General features: G+C 34.0%; 1 protein-coding gene across 2 annotated transcripts in view; it reads left to right on the forward strand.

Annotated features, from left to right (window-relative positions):
* The window catches only part of GRID2 (glutamate ionotropic receptor delta type subunit 2), a 1,244,993-nt gene that overhangs the window by 925,037 nt on the left and 302,027 nt on the right, over positions 1 to 17,929 (forward strand). The gene's annotated exons all lie outside the window — the stretch shown is intronic.

The raw sequence follows: 17,929 nt of genomic DNA on the forward strand, positions 1-17,929 counted from the left end.
TGAGGGGGCCCCTGTTCTTTCCTCCGATGCAGTAAAGATTTACAGATCAGCAAAATTTAGGAAAAGTAAAATTTACTAAAGTACGTTTCAAGAGAGAAACAGTGTGCTTGAGATAGCCACAGCCCTGCAGAATTCGGGAAGTAAACCTTATATCGGGCCCTTGATGCGTGGTTACGGGGATGGTGTTAGATGATTGGCACGTGAAGTCATTTGATTGATATTTGGCTGTTATGTAACCCTTTGTCTACTGTGCATGTGGTTACTCAGAATTCAGTCTGTTATAATTAGATTCATAAACTTCCAGACATATGTATGACATTATAATGAAGGTATAATTAGGCTAAGGTTAAGGAAGGTCAGTATATGTCCTAGTTGCTCGGGTGCTTGTGGCCAGACTAAACCAGCCATTAGTTTTGTGGTTTTTACTTCCTGTATTCCAGGATGTAATGGTAATCTTTAACTATAAAACAGGTGTTTCGGGGTGGCCTAAAGGAGGTCTCTGGGCTGGGCCTTCATTCCCCCTTCGTTCAGGTCTACTTATCTGCCTAACAATTCTGTCCCTATAGCACTTATCATCTAGTGATTCTGTGAATGTTAAATGGGTTATATTTGTGAAATGTTTATTATAAATCCATTTACCTGTTAGGAAATCAATAAATGTTATTAATAACATATATTATTCTCTCACAATAAACATATAAAATATTAACAGAGGTATTCTTAAATAGTAAAATACTCAAATGGGTACTGTCTAAATAGCCATTAAGCATGAAGATATACACTCTCCTTGGCTGTTTCAATGTGCTTGGCTTTGTGCTAATTTACAGCACATTTCAAAACCAATAGTCCATAGTTCTTAACTTTATTTTCCTTCGGGAAAGCTTACTTGTTTTAAATTTGAAAAAGTCTTTCTTACTGACTAAAAGAATTATAAAATTAGTAAACAGGGAGAGCAGTCTTTTTTTATATGTTGATACTAATTGGATGTTTAGCAAAGTTTATAACAGCAACCACTGCTCTTTGTTCTTTGTTTAATGCAAATTAAGTTGACTCAACATAATTTCATGGTATTAAAAAAACCTGTGATATTCTCTATAAAAGTCAAATGAGTAGTTTACCACCACCACTACCACCCTTTTAATGCCTATAACTTACCCCTAGTTATTGTTTTAATATGATTTTTACTTTTGGGCAAATAATTGTATTTTGAAGAAATCACAACTTAAATGCGAAGGTACTCTTATAGGTACCCAATGCATTTCCATTGATGTGCTAATACTTTTAAAAAGACATTTAAAGTGCAGTAAACTATTAATACTCTTTTCTGTAGTGGTTAACATGAAAACTCAGGGGACATCTGCAATAAAAGATGATATATATACTTTGCTTTTGTCTTTGAGATTCAAATTTTAAGTCAAGTTAACCTTATTTAGTCATAAGCAAACATTTAGTCCTTATCATGTGATAGACTTGGTAATTGATATGACTAAACACATATTTATATGTGTTTAGTCATCTTATAGGAATATTCATACATCAAGGTATGCATAGAATCTTGTTGGGGGGAGGCATATAACAAAACAGCTAAGGTGTATTCAATTTACTGTGTGCCAAAAACTCTACTAATTTGTTTGCATATATAACCTTATTTAGTCCTCACACTATTTTCAATAAATAGATGGTATTCTGATCCAAAGAATGTGGTAGAGGAAAATGAGACATCCAGAGATTGAAAATAACTGTGGAAGATTACATAGAGAGTAATCAGTTAACAGAAAATAAAAGTCAGACAGAAAAAGCTGGGAACCATATGATTTCACTCATATGTGTGATATAAAACTGAAAACAAACAAACATGACAAACAGAGAATCATGGACACGGACAGTGGATTAGTTATTACCAGAGGAAATGGGGGGAAGGAGAGATAGGAGAGTTAGATGAGGGCAAAGGGGGTCACATATTTGGTGATGGAAGGAAATTTAACTTTGGGTAGTGAACACACTTGAAACTTATTTTATTAACCAATGTCACCCCAACAATTTTAATAAAAAAATAAAGTAAATAAATAAAAGCAAAAGAAAAAAAGATTACACAGAGAGTAAGTAGCAGAGCGAGTTGAGATTCAAATCCAAGAACTGTGACTTCAGACCACTTAACCTCTTCCTTCTTAACATTGTATTATACTCTCTCTACCCCTACTGTGATAAGTGTGAGAATTGAGGTATTTATAAGATTTTACTTGACTTAAGAGTTGGAAATGTTTAACTCTGAATAAGATGAAAGTGGGTTTTATTGGGAAAGCTTCATAAGGCCAATTATTTTAAATTCCTTTCCAGTCTGAACAAAATGATTGCTATTTCATAAATAAAATGATACTGCTTCACACAGTGTTAATACCTGCATGCCTCAATCTCACTTTTATGACTCATAATGGTCTCTGTTTCCTGCAAACTCAGCTCTGCACAACCCCTGAATATGATTAGTGAGTGGAGATATGGAAACAGTCTGTTTCCCCCAAGTCTTTTGTGATGCAATATGGATGTATCAGTTGGGTGCCCAGTTGAGTAAAAGTTGTTACACTTATCACACTCCCACGATATACAACCATTGTTCTTAATAATTTGTCAGGATTCCTGGTTCTTCCTTTAATTCCTAATTGAACGGAAACCAGCTATGACCTTCTTATTTGTTTCCTATAGGCACCTTTAAGATCTAGCTCTTACTTTTTCGGTCTTGCAAGCTTCTTCCACCCAACACTGAAGATCACTCTCTCCTCAACTCACCCAGCAACTCCAAAATCTGGATGCCCACTTAACCTTGAAAGTTGGATTTGATCTATATTCGACTTGATTTGGCCACCCAAACACCACCCCCTTGTATTCCAAGTACTTACCTCCAGCACTTGAAAAGGGAGAAATAGGAGGAAAGAACCATGCGTAAAACCCCTGAAGGACAGTCTTTCACCCTTTATTCCATTTTAACTGAAATCTAGTTCCAGTTCCACACATGCACACAGCCCCTTTGCTTCTTAGGAAATTTATGCTGTCAATGACACTCAGGTTAATAAAATTGATTTTCCTCACCTAAGTTTTGAAACCTCCATTCTTATCACTGTTAATGATACTTTATTGACTTAAAGGAAATAACCTAATATTTATCTTAAACTAAATAATCAGCACTATATTGTTTATGATCCCAGGAGCAATTAATGGTACACTCAAGTGGTTAATTGAAGAGAATTAAATAAAGGGATTATTAACAAAGAATGTAAATAAGGTTAAAGAAATTGTCGAGGGATGTTGAAGTGCCAGAACTTAGATTCACAGCAAGCCTTGACTACATCGAAATCTGATGGGGCATGGGAGGGAGCAGTATTAACAGACCTGGCAATAGCTCTAGAGCCATGAGAGAGAGACTACCACTCAATACTAGCTATGGCTACTATTTGGCTCAGGAAGAGGATAAAGAGAATCACTGCCCAAACCCCAAACCTCAAAATGGGGAGGGGGTTACCCCAATGTCACTCCTCCTCCTTTTATCTTTTTTCATTGTCTCCAGTTGCAAATCCAATCATAAATCAGAAGGCAAGGGAGCCCAAGTAATGAAGACCATGAAAGTCAGGGCAGTGAAGGACACAGTAGGTCTGGAGGGGAACACAGAGAAAAACCATCACTGGCATCTATTATTCGATTGGACTTATTAAGAACTTTACATGTGTCAACTTATTTAATTATTATACAAACTCTACAAGAACTATATTAATTATATTAGAAGGATGAAAATAGGGCACAAAAGAATAAATTTCCATGTCTACATAACTAACAAGAGCCAGAGATAAGTTTCAAGCCCAGAGATCCTGGTTCCACTGGTCACGTCCTTAGTTACTGTGATATTCTGCCTTTGGAATCAGAATGAATTTATGTTAGGTTTACATTAATATTATATAACTATTGAGACTGCAATATAACTTAGGAACATTTTTCTAGATGGCATCAGATAAGGATAATTTTATATCAACCATCACCAAAGCCACATAAATATCTTAGAAATGGAGGGAAAGAAAGTATGAGAATAAAGTTCAGACCCTACAAGCTTGGTCCTTCTGTTAAACTCGTTTCCACATTTGGCTTACTGATTTCTACTTCTTGCCAAAGGGACCAAATATATTACTACAAGGCAGTTATTAAGTTTTTTTTTTCTTTTAACTTTCTAAGTGTACAAGTATGGATAGTCACAAATGTCTGGTTATATCATTTAATTTTTTATGGTAATTCACAAAATATTATTGGAAACTTCACTGAGTTCTAAATATCATCATAATAATTATGAATATTTATAAAAAGAAGTTGGAAAAAAGTGAAAAGAAGGGCAGGCTTGAGAAGTTATACTGAAAGAAGTATAAGATATCTAAAAAACATAAGCTGGCATTTAGAAGGAACTCACTGATGAATAATTCTTATTTGCTTGATTTGGTTTTGCTTTAAACAGATACATGGCATCACTAATGGAACAGGAATTCACTCATAAATTCATTTAAGAAATATTTATTGAGTACTTCCTTCTAGGTGCTTAAGGTACATACAAAACAGACAAAGATACTGACTTTCGGGAGTTCATTCTGGCAAGATATCTTCTAAAGTTCTCAATATTTTTGAAAAAGTACCGTGTCATTGTCTTATTTACTGTCCCTTCTCACAGTATTCCTTTGGCTAAAACTACCATAAAAGTAATTAAATAACTTTGCATAAATATATTATTGTAAATTTATGGTAAAGCTGTGGTGATAATTTTTCTATATTTATAAATTCCGCAACATACGATTTTCCACATTTTAACATTCTGAAATCAGAATACATCTTTCAATTGATATCTCCATGCAATTGTAATTGGCAGCATTTTTTTTATTATTAGTGGTAAGTAAAGTGATTGTGCATCTTATAATTGAAAACATTTTAGATTAAGTAACATATGCATGGTATTTTTATAAAATTAATTAATTTAATGGCTATTCCTGGAAAGTTAAATTCAACAAAACTGAGCCAGAAGCCATTATACAGAGAGACTATTTTAAAGGATACCTCTAAAAGAAAAGAAATAACAGTAAGAAATGAAGCCAATTGAAAAAAAAAAAAGGACAGTAATAGCAGTGAAAAAATTACTGCTAAACTAAAACTATCACTAGACTCATAGAAAGATAAAAGTAGAAAATGCATAAAGAGCTTACTTTAAACCAATACCACATAAAGCAAAGTCCAAACTACATGTAGAGAGAAAGATAAGCTTCCTCAAACAACTCATCACAGGAAAGGTATAGCAGGCAGATGCCTGAGTTATCATTTTAAGAGTAATTTTATTTTTCTAAAATATTTCCCTATTATTAATCTCACTTCTTGAAATTTTTTTAGTGGGTCTTATTTTCTTGTGAAAATTTACATGTTACCTGATATTATAGAAAGATAGAACAGTACCCCCTAAACTATTAGCCTTAACTCAGTAACTATTTATTGAGCATATATTGTAAGTTAAGTATCATGTAAATCCCAGAGAAGCAAAGATAAATAAGATATAGTCCCTGCTTTCAAGGAGTTCCACACAAACCATTTTATTAAAATTATTAATTTCTCTATCTGAAAATAGAGCCTGTGAATTAAATACATTTTGGAGAGGCTGGGACAGAATGATAAAGTGGAGCGGGGAGAGAGGGAGGGGAGAAAAGAGAGGGAGAGAGACAGAGAGACAAGAGAGAAAGAAAGGGAAAAATAGGAGGAAGGAAAAGAAGTGAAGAACTCTGTGATTACCAAAGTAAGAACAGGGATGAATACAAGACTATGCCTGAAGTAGTAGGATTTTTCATTCTTTGATTTCCATCTATTAAGTCCAAATTTCCAAGAGAGATGACAAAAGATTATCCAATTATTAAATCTTTGACATAGTTGACACTGAGAAATGACAACCCATTTGCAGTGTGTTCGAATAACTACGTGCTTTTAAGGCAAAGAACTAGAAAGTTTTAATTCAAAACATCAAGAATCGTTCATATTATGCAGTAACAAGTTCATATTTGATGAAAAGTTACAAATAATACAGAATCACTTAATATTCTTATGGTCTTAAAAAGTCACTGTCCTTTGTTCCGCAATATTTTCATTTCCATGTGGACTGATATTTCATAATTTATGTTCCCACAATCTATGGAATCCATAGACAAAAATCAGGAAAATGAATAAAGGGCAAAAAAAGTAAAATAAAGTTTATTGTGAATGTCATGATCTTCTAAGAACATCAATCCAAATAGAAAGAAAGAATTTTTTCTTCTCTTGGGTTAATTTTAAAAATTTAACCTGCTTATATTAAATACAAGTAAAAAGTAAATTATTATTTTTTTTATATTAAAGAACACTGTGACTAACATGTAGGCAACATTCCCAATTTGTACAAAATACAAGAAAGCATGAAAGTTAGATATAGTAATTTATATATGGCAATGTAAGATAAAGAAACGTACCATTTAACAAAAGAGTAAATAATATACAATTTATTTTCTTATTGGAAGTGCTATTTCATTGCCTTTTCTTCACCTAGTCTTGTCAACATACTCATACTAAAAATCATTTGGCATATACTGCAAAGAGTACTGAATTTATAGTTAAAAGATATCGGTTTAAGTTTCAGCTTTTCTACTTAACAGATCATTGAGCTTATGGAAGCCAAGGAACTATTCTGAATCTCAATTTTTCTTTCTGTATAAGAAGAATAATAAACCCAGCCACACAGTGTTATTATGAGATTAAACAATGCAAAAGCAGTTGGTTAAGTTCAGAGTGTTTCTAAATATGTTATTAATTCTACAACAGAAAAATGTGTAAATTAACTAAAGAAGAACATGACTTATCATGAAAGCATAATTAATCATTGTCATCAAACTTTAGATATTTGTGGGAAATTATTGAAAGGACCCTAAAACAGACTAGCAAACATAAACTGCAGGATCATGACTTTTAGACCCAGTCACTGTTACCTTAATTTGAAAACCTTCTAATGAAAACTACAGCAACTCTCCTGCTAGTGAAGCTTGTGCTTCCTAGAGGAAAAATGAACAAAAATACATGGTATTCTCTCCCCCCGCAAAAAAGGCCTAAATTATAAGTAATACAAATTTCTAAAAGTCTGTATGTCCATTATGTTGTCTCACAGAAATTGTGTTTGGTTTGGTTTTAGGCTACTTTTAAATAGACTCTATATGATAATATATAACTAAGAGATAGCTAAGAACTAAGAAAATATTAATAGTAATAGTCCTGAAATGTCATTGTGCTAAGGTTTTTTGCTGAGGACATTGTCAAAGTTTTTGCTCTTTGGAGATTGTCAGCATTTTGAAGCCCCACAGAAGTTCAAGCTTTGCTGAGGTCCAGACTTTTAGCCTCTTGAACCTAGAGGCAAATTTAGTGGCTGAGAAAGTGAGCTTGAAAAGAGACTTTACTGGGCAGGCACGAAGAGCAAGGAGATGGGAAGGGAGTTGATGGCAAGCCCTGGTAGCTCCTGCAGCAGTGTCTGAAGAGGACTCACTTTGCAAGAGTTAATAAATAATCAAGTTTGGTTCAGGACTCCAGACAAAAATGACAACTTTGGCTGAGAAAATTTCCAGTGAATGTTATATAAAGTAAACTGAAAGTTACGATAAAATGTGGTAAATGTCATGTAGTAATTACTACATTGGAAGTACACAGTATATAGCACTGTAGTTAACACTGTTGCTGGAAAAATTTCACTTCTGAGGTGGCGGGTGATGTGTTCCATGGACCCACTCCCTAGCTAAATCACCAAAGTTGCAAAAAACTAAGTAAATAACTAAATAAATAAAACAAAACCATTTGAAGTCTCTAGAAATTTTCTTAAAGGCATACAGAAAATGAATTAATACTTATTTAAGAAAACTTACTAAAACCCATTCAGAACAACACGAGTCTCTGGCATCTGAGCCTCATTTTGCCCCTTTTATAACTCCTCACCCTCAGGCCTGCTCAGCTTAGCGGAAACTCCACTCAAAGCAGGTTTGGACAGGAAGACATGGCTTTCTCTTTCCTAAAATTTTAATCAAGACTTCTCTCACCTGTAGGGGTAGGCTGCTAGTATTTTTCACATCTTTCAACTCCAATTTAAAGAGGCTAAATTCCTAGTGAGCATGGCCAAGAATCTGTAGATTCCCTTTTTCCAGCCCCAGCCCCAATCCATGGGATACAGTCTCCACTCCAAGTGTGGTAAGCCTAGAATACTAGGGCAGGGTCTTGACTGCATCACTCTAGCTTGCTCCAAAAACAGAGGTTTCAAGTCAACATACATAAGTGGAGAAGACCAAATGTTACCCCCTAACTCAGTACCCAGAGTAGTAGCATGAGGATTTTGCCCAAGGGAGAGGCAGTTTATAAGAAAGGAGCACACTTAGCATTCTCTAATTATTTGAAACAGGAGGGGAAGTTCAAGTCTAAGGCTCTTCTTAATTAAGAGCAACAGGCTAAATCAAAAGCCAGATAGTTCACTAGAGAAAACCAGAGAAAGGGATAGCTAAGAACATCCCTCCTGGAATCATAATAAATTTTAAATACTGACCTCAAAACTGACCCCTATAAAAATTGATTTTCTACAAACTACTGAGCAAACCCAGGGCACTGTTGAGAATAATAAAGCAATCAGGCAGTAATTGGTGGAGCTGAATGGTTAAAGACTACAATGAATACGACATAATAAGAATATGGGCACAAGCATTCTCAACAAAATGCTAACAAACTGAATCTAACAAAATTATTAATCATATAAACAGTATTATTCACCATGACCAAATGAAGTTTATTCCAGGAATGAAAAGTTGTTTCAACTTATGAAAATCAGTGTCATTATAATGTATTAATAAGTGAAGGAATAAACATACATGATCATCTCGATAGATGTAGAAAAAGCATTTAATAAAATCCAACATCATGATAAAAAAAAAACACTCAACAATCTGGTAATAGAAGGGAATTTCATAAACTTGATAAAGAACATGTATAAACCCACAGCTAACATCATATTAATGGTGAAAGACTGAAAGCACCCATAACCCCCTATATTCAGTAACAAGACAAGCATGTCAGTTCTCACTATTTCTATGGATAATGATGATATATAGTCAGCACAATTGAGCAAGGAAATTAAAAGGAATGAAATTAGAAAGGAAGAAGTAAAACTATCTCTATTTGCAAATAACTTGGTCTTACATATAGAAAACCCTAAAGAGTACATATACACACACACACTGTTGCCATCATGGAAATACAAATCAAAACCACATGAGCTACCACTTCACACCCATTAGGATGACTGTAAATCAAAAGAACAGATAATAAGTGTTGGCAAGGTTGTGGAGAAATTAGAACCCCAATTGTTTCTGATGGAAATGTAAAATAGTTCAGCTGCTTCAGAAAGCAGTCTGGCAAGTCCTCAAATATTTAAACACGGAGTTGTATATAATTCATAGTTTCCATTCTAGGTATATTTCCAGAGGAAATGAAAACATACGTCCACATAAAAAATTATACACAAATGTTCATAATTATTTTATTCTTTTGATAAATTAAAATGAAAATGCTTTATTAATTTCCTCTTTGGATTGTTCATAGCACCTGTATTGATAATTTAGAAAATGGAAACAACTAAAATGCTTATCAATTGATGACTGGACAAATAAAAGTGATATACCCATAAAACAAAGTATTATTTGGCAATAAAATGAAATGAAGCACTGATAACACGGTACATGGATGAACCTTGAAAACATGCTCAGTGAAAGAAGCCAGTCACAGTAGATCACATATCATATGATTTCATTTATATGAAATATCAAGAATAGACAAATGTATAGGGATAGAAAGTAGATTAGTGATTATCTACAGTTGGGGGAGATTAGAGGCTTGGGAGATGGTAGCTAATAGGAACTGAATTTCTTTTGAGAGTAAAAATATTCTAAAATTGCAGTGATGGTAGAACATGTCTGCGAATATACTAAAGCCATTAAATTTACACTCTAAATAGGTGAATTATATGGTATGTAAATTAAATCTCAATGAAGCTACTTAAAAAAAAAAAAAGAACAGAGTCTGGCACCAGATTATATTTAAATCCCCAAATCTCCTGCCTGTGAATTTAGGCAACATCTTTAAATTCTCTATAATTCTGTTTCTTCATCTGTAAAATGGAGATAATAATATTACCTACTTCATAGAGCTGTCATGAAAATTAAAAGAACTAATACATGCAAAAAACAAGGGACTTCTAACAAAGTTTGGAACATAGGAAGTGCTATATCTAGGTGTTAGTTCTTATTATGCAAAAAGTGTTAAGGGGGAACATAAAAGAAGCCTCTCACTCATGGGTAGGGCTGTGGGAGAGGCTTAAAAGATGACACAAATTTGTTTTGATAGGTGAGCAGAGATTATGAAGGCATAGATAAAAGAGAAGGAATATCCAACAATGTAAAGAGTACATGCAAAAATATACAGATATCAAGAATTTAAAGTATCCTAAAAGTATATCATAATGTCACCTAAAGTAAATGAAATTGAAATGCAGGAAATTCCAGCAGCCTGTGTGTAAGGTATTCTTTTTTTAAGACTCCTCTAGAGACAATTCAATTCAAAATTTGTCAGTGAAAATGAATTTGCACATAACTCTGTCAATATCTTAAACTTCTAGAGACAATAAATCTGTTTTTCAGAAGTAAATTATAAAACTCATCTCTGAAATATTTATTCATTGTTTAGTCTAAGAATTCAGGTTTCGGCTTTCAAAAAGAAAAAAATTGAGTCATGCAAAGTTACCTAGTGCAATAGCGACACTCACACATCTGCATGACAGCTATCATCTTAAGAATTGGCGTGATGAGAAAGAATAAGAAATTGCCAAGCCATTGTCATACATCAATTCTCATGATGATTTTAGTCAGTCAGAACTAAAGTGAACACATATCCCAGTGTTGCTATAAATTACGTTGTTTGCATAGACCAGTTTTTCTCGTGTCTATAAAAATCAAATTTTTCCCTTTTTTCTCACAGAAGATGGGTACAATCAGAAGATACAACAAAATATGTACACAATACAGAACTATGTCTACTGATTATGCTGTTTCAATAATAAAAAAATGAGAGCCATTTAATCTAAACTTTAGGCTAGATCAAAATTTTAACAAAGGTATTTTTAACTTGATGCATTTTGTTATATGGCTGAGTCCTAGAGCTAGTTAAATAACTTCTTCAAGTTACATTTATGATAAACAAGCATTGAATCCTTGTTTGTCTGACTTCTTCCATCCATGAGGGAATAATAAAGGCTTAGACTAAATTCCTGCTATGAACAACTAGAAAACTAAACAAAATAGAGAAAAAAAAAATTTCAGACATTGGTCAACGGGTAAAAACGGTCTCTGGTTCTTAGGAGTTTAGAAACAACTAAATGATCCCAACGATTACCCCAGATTTCTGGCTGCTGGCAATTTCCATACTGAAGGCACAGAGATAGAGATTGTCAGCCTTATTGAGTTGAGAAATTAAAGATTCAAGTTTGGGAAGGCTGAGGTGGTTTGCATTTTTTGGTACCTATTCTGGAAAAGAAGGAGCTATCTAGGAGAATATTTGCAGAAATTTGCATAGGAGTCCTTTTGAGTCTTGGCTGAGTACTAGTCATACCTACATACAGAGAAATTCTACAAAGCTGGACAAAGGATAACAGGAAGTAGATCAATTTCCAGAGCTTGCAAATGATGTAAAGACTTTTGAGAAAGGTTTCATTTGCGGGGTGGGGGAATCTTATTGTACCAAGACTTTAAAAGGATTTATGAAAAGCTTATATTTATCTTCGAATTACATAGTAATTAATGGATATTTAGGTGAACAAACCTATATATATACTAAGTAGGATAGTTCCACACATCTTGCTGTTTCGGTGTTTTAAATGTTGCCCTGACCTCTTAAAAAGGTCCAGCTTTGTATCAGGAAGATACATATTCATTTTCCACTTCTGACTTCTAATAGCATGTTGATATTGCTGTTTTATAGCTGACATACCTCAGCATTGGGTGAATAGATGCAAAAAAAAGTCACAGGAAGTTGTTCTTGCTTACATTTTAGAGAAATCAGCAGAGTAAAACAATGTTTTGAATTAGAGAAAATAAATATTGAGAAAGCCTTGCTGTATGCTTTCCCAGTCCCTCTCAAAGAATGAGAGTCAGATGGCAACCTTACCAATGAGGAAGCTAGGCCTCAAGTGGGACTTGGATTCTTTAAAAAGTACAATAACAGGTTTTGACCAATAGGAGACAATTTATCAAATCACTATCCATGGCACTCAATGGGACTCTTGGGTAGCCTGAAATGAGAAGAGATACCTCTAAAAAGCACCCAACGTGGGAATAGTTTACTCATCTGTCAGCTTCTAGAACACGAGCAGCTATTAAAATTCAGCTCCCTCTGGGGAGGTAGGAGGCACTGAAGGAGAGAACCACCATACTGCATGGAGATCCCTGAAATGGAAAAATTGGTCAAGGAAAGAAAGGCAAATGCATACTCTTTCAGACTATACACCCCTTGGGTTTTTTAATGATCAGCGGAAATACAAAATGATTTGGATTTTAAGGTGCTGTTTCACAGCATTGCCATGTAAACTGTCTGCCAATTAGGTTAACCTGGGAACAAAAAGGCCATCATGTTAGAAACTGAATTTGTGATTCTTGCATGTTTAAAATCTTTCAGCAAGGAATGTCAGGTTCTTTAGATGAACGAAGTTAGCAAGAGGAAATGAACTTTACTTTTTTAGAGTTTTTTCTTTGGTAGCTTTTAAGGGCTTTTTTGTTTGTTTTTCTCCTACTTTTAACTATTGCTAGTGGCATGATTTTTGAAATGAGAAAATGAAATGTTCAGACTAATTTTTTGTTCATTGATTCTTATGTAGGGTAATGTACTCTGCAGTTCAATTAAAAATAACAAGCGGCTATGTTGTTCTGAGCCAAATGAATCTCCAAGACGGTGGTCAATAAAGCACTCAAGAAAATGAAGTATTGAGGCTGAATAGTCCAAAGTCTACTGGGGAATAAAGAAGCAACCGATTAGCATTTGAAAGCAAGGTCTTTTACTTTTTTAAAAGTCAAGGAGAATAAAAATGTGATCACCTATCAAGAACAAAGAGTTTAAAAAATATCTTACCTTTGTTGTATGAGTTCTTTTAAAATTTTAAGAATGACCTTTGGTCATTGGCCCCCAAAACGAAGTTGCATTTCAATATGTACAATGTTACATTTGGGAACACTCCTAGAGTATCTGCTGAGGATTGCAAGAATAAATAGGATCAATGCTCATTTTTTTTTTGTCACTCCTAAATGACATTTGCTTCATTTAATGAAAGTTCTCGCAGGCGTAAGTGTTAGGGCTGGTTTTAGGCTAAATATTCCAATTTATTATGCAATAAAATACAGCAATGAGGAAAAAAGTTTCATACATCTTTACATTTTCTAGTAAATAGTGAAAACTTCCCTCTAATTCCTTAATATATGTTCCTGTAATTAATTCAGAACTATAGTATATATCCACAATCTTGATAAGAGCTGACACAGAAGTCATTTCTATGTGCCTTATTAATTTTAATAATGCTTCTAGTAATCTTGTATATGCTTATTAATTTTAGAAACACAGAATATTGTCTTTATAGCTTTAAGTTCAGACTTCTCTACATTCTGTAAATCCCCACAGATTTGTTTCTTGCTTTTAAATATCAGTACCTTTCTGCTTTCTACTTGTATGTTTCTGCCCTCTATGCAGGAGATCTTTTTTCTTACATTTCCCGTTGTGCTTCATAACAAAATCAAAAGAAAAAGATATATCCTTCAGAAAGCATTCAGCTCACTAGAAATAGAAAACCTGTCACCTTATTCTTAAAACCTTAGGTCAGGCAGGCAAGTAGCAGAAATAGTGAGTTCACGTTCTACAAGGGTATAGAGTGGGGTTGGCAAAATTATTGTGTCCCTTATTCTCTTCAGATCTTCTTTTAGGGAAGAGAGTCTACACCTTTGTTCAGAAGAAGGCTTGATATAGTTGTGGGGGAAAGTTTTCCTCTATCCTCTTAGATGTGATTGGTTGAGGGCCTGTGTATTAATGGACAATAGACATTGACAGGAGAAAAGTCGAGGTTTATTTACATGAGCATAGAGAAATCACTCAGTAATGAGTAACTTGCTGAATACCTAGAGGTAAAGGTTTATATACCAACTTAACAAAAGGAAAGGTAGCAAAGTATAGAAGGGTCAATTGTTGGTTGTGTGTGTGTGTGTGTGTGTGTGTGTGTGTGTGTGTGTGTGTGTGTCTCCATACTAAGGGAATGAGAAGCCCATCTCCTTCCTGGAATTTGCAGGAAACTCCATTGGGAGTAGAATTAATAGCAGTAAATCTTCAGGAAGCTCTGCTTTAGTCAGATAAGGGAAGTTCAGATAGGATTTCAAATGCTTTTATTTTAAAATACCTTTTATACCAAAACTATGATCTCATCAATATGCTGACTAAAGTTGAAGTGTGACTTAGCAGAATAATATATAAATAGCTCTACATTAGAAATGAATAGGAATTGGGGAATATAGAGTGGAGATTGATTTTATCCTACTATGTGTTAAAAGACTGTAGCCCAAGTTCTTTCTCTTTTATCTGCCATGTAGTTCCTGTTCCTCCTCCCCAGCAACCCCAAACACACATATATACTCAGGCGCTGATGAAAACAGTTTAAAGTAGTGGTTAAGAATGCAGGCTTTAGCATCAGACAACAATGGATCCAAATTACAATCTTCTTACCAGCTTGTAAGCTCAGGCACATTATTTATTCTATCCCCATATCTGAGTTCTCTCATTTGTGAAATAACAATAACAATACCAGAGTATTCTAAGAACTAAATGAGGTGATGAATGTGAAGTGATAAGGATGATGACAGGAAAATATGCTCTGGATAGAATACATTTTTGGGGGGGCGGGGCGCGGATCCTGAATCTCCTTTATTCTACTAATTCTTTCTCAGGAAATTGTCTCAGACTTCAGTTCTAACTATCTCCTCTTCATTGCTTATTTTCTCTTCAAACCACTGGCTTAAATTTGCTTCTATTTTGACTTCTCCAAAGATATTGCTTTTCAGAAGATCTTCATGATTTCCTACTAGGCAAATGAAATGAATGCTTTCAGGTGGAGACTCCTCTGGACCTCTCATTGGAATCCACCAGCAATTTGCTTCTTCTTGAAAGCCCATTTTCTCTTGCATCTTCCTATAGTGTCTTCCCCTGGTCCCCTTTTGTCCTCTATTCCTTCTTCCTCCTTCACCGGAGTCACTTCTTCCAGAATTTCATCCTGACTCTTTCTATACTTTACACCCAAATGACTTCATTTATTTTCTTGAAAATTATAATCGAATTTTTATTTCCAGCCTCCCTCATTCTTCAGACTAATTTATCCAAGTATTGCAACAGTATTACATATTCAATGACAAAAACTTAGAAAAATGTAGAAAAAAAATTAATAACAAAACTAATCCCTAATTCCTCCATCAAAAACTAACATTTCAGTATCTGTCACTATCTAAACAAAACTAAATTACCTTATTCATAAAAAATAGAAATAATTATGGTTCTAAACTAATAGGAGTGTTGGGAATAAATATATAAAAAGCATCAGAAAGTGTCCAGTACATAGTAAGACCTAAATGAATGGTTGTTGTGATTATTATTACTATTATTATTTTTTAAAATGTTAAACATGCACACAGCTACTAACTGAATATTTGTGTCCTCCCAAAATTCATATTTTGAAGCCTAATCCCCAATGTGATGATATTTGAAGGTGGGATCTTGGAGAATAAGTAAGTCGTGAGGTTGGAGCCCTCATGAATGAGATTAGTGCCCTCATAAAAAAAAAAAACAAAAAAAACAAAAAAAACAACAACAAAAAACCATGAGAAAGATGATCTTTTCACTCTCTGCCATGTAAGGCCAAAGAAACGAACTCTCCTCAGACACTGGATCTACCACCACATTGATCTCGGACCTTCTAGCCTCTAGAACCGTTAAAAATAAGTGTTTGTTGTTTAAGCCACCCAGTCTGGTAATTTGTTGTAGCAGCCTGAACAGACTAAGACACACCCATGCTCATGGACAATTTTGTACATTTTCTTCCCATTTAGCAATATACAAATCAATATTTTTAATGTAAATAAATGTGGGTTTTTTTCTACAGCAAATGTGATCAATAGTTGGTTTTTTTTCAATTGAGTTAATGAATTATCTTTGCATTGGCCTCAAACTTACATTAATTTATTTGGGGTTATATTTAATTCCCAGCATACCAACTAAAAATCAACATTTTTATTTCTCATTTACTGAAATATTTTGGAATGCAAATGAAAGTAATGTTTTTACAATGAAAGTAATGTTTTTAATTTCTCTATAGGACAAAGAAAAACAAACCAATCTCAAACTTTAAAACGTCATTCTTTGTTAAAACAAGACAAACACCTGTGGCTCAGTTTTGAGCAGATAACTATATACCAGGGCACTGAGACATTGAGGTTGACAACTAAATGTGTTATGTAGTAGTCTATTATACAGATACACTTTTTTTTTTTAATAAAAGCAATCTGTAATTATTGGGAATTTAGTTAGTTTTCAAGTTCTTACTAGAGACATTGCAGTTAACATTCTTTTAGACACATACATTGCTCATTTCCAATTGTTTCCTTAGATATAAAATTACCAGAAGAAAGAATATGGAAATTTGAAGACATTTGCTTTCCTACTGTGAACTTGTTCTTTTGAAAAGTCATACCAATTTTAACTCATATAAGTGGTATATAAGAAAGCCTGCTTCTTTGCATGCTTGCTGGTAAACATTAACATTCTTTTTCATCCTTGCCAATTGGATGAACAATAAATAACTTATTTTAATTTGTATTTCTCAAAGGTTGTTAAGAAAACAAAAATAAATAATTCACCCTCAGTGTTTGCTATTGAACTTTGTCCTTTTAAAATATCAACTTTAAGGATTATGATGATTTTAATGATTATTTCTTCTAATAAATATTATTTCTCTTTTGACCAATTATGTGAATCACCAATATACAAGAGAAAATACACATTTTCATGTTTTGTTCTATTAAATTTGAATATGTATTAATTTTGTATTCAGCGCTATAGATTTTTACAAAATTCTATCTTTGATTCTGTATTGAACATTTGCCTTGAGAACTGTAGTCTATTGATTGAAAGTTGTAGTTCCTCTTATAGAATTATGATACACGCCCCAAGTAAAAAACAGCCAGGGAGTCTCAGAAATTCATACCCTTCTAAAGACTGATGACTCCACTGAAGGTCTCCAGGAAGTATGGCATAGCATTACATCATTTCTCTCTAAATACTTATAACCCCCCATCCAACATACCAGCGAATCCCATCAGCTTCTACCTTCAAAAATACCTAGAATTCGATTACTTCTTTCAAATCCATTTTACTACAAGTCATGATTAGCTCACTTCTGATTTATTGCAAAGGACTCCTAATTGATCTCCTAGCTTCTGTCCTTTCCCCTTCCAGTCTATTGCCCATAGTAACTGTAAACTGCCTAGTAAACCGTGAAACCTATCTGATCCCATGCCTCCTTTGCTCAGAGCCCAAATGGTTGTCTATCTCATTCAAAGTAACAGTTAAAGTCATCACAGAGGCTTAATGGCCCTATTTAAGCTCCACCCAACATACACTCTTTACCTCTCTGACATTTCCTATCTGACCCTAGCTCCCTCAGTTCCTGCCACACCAGTCCCTTCTGCCTCTTAAATATGTCAGAAAAACTCCTGCCTGACACATTTGTACTTACTCTTTCTTC

Source organism: Pteropus alecto, unplaced genomic scaffold, assembly GCF_000325575.1.
Source record: "Pteropus alecto unplaced genomic scaffold, ASM32557v1 scaffold63, whole genome shotgun sequence".
Classification (NCBI taxonomy): Eukaryota; Metazoa; Chordata; class Mammalia; order Chiroptera; family Pteropodidae; genus Pteropus; species Pteropus alecto.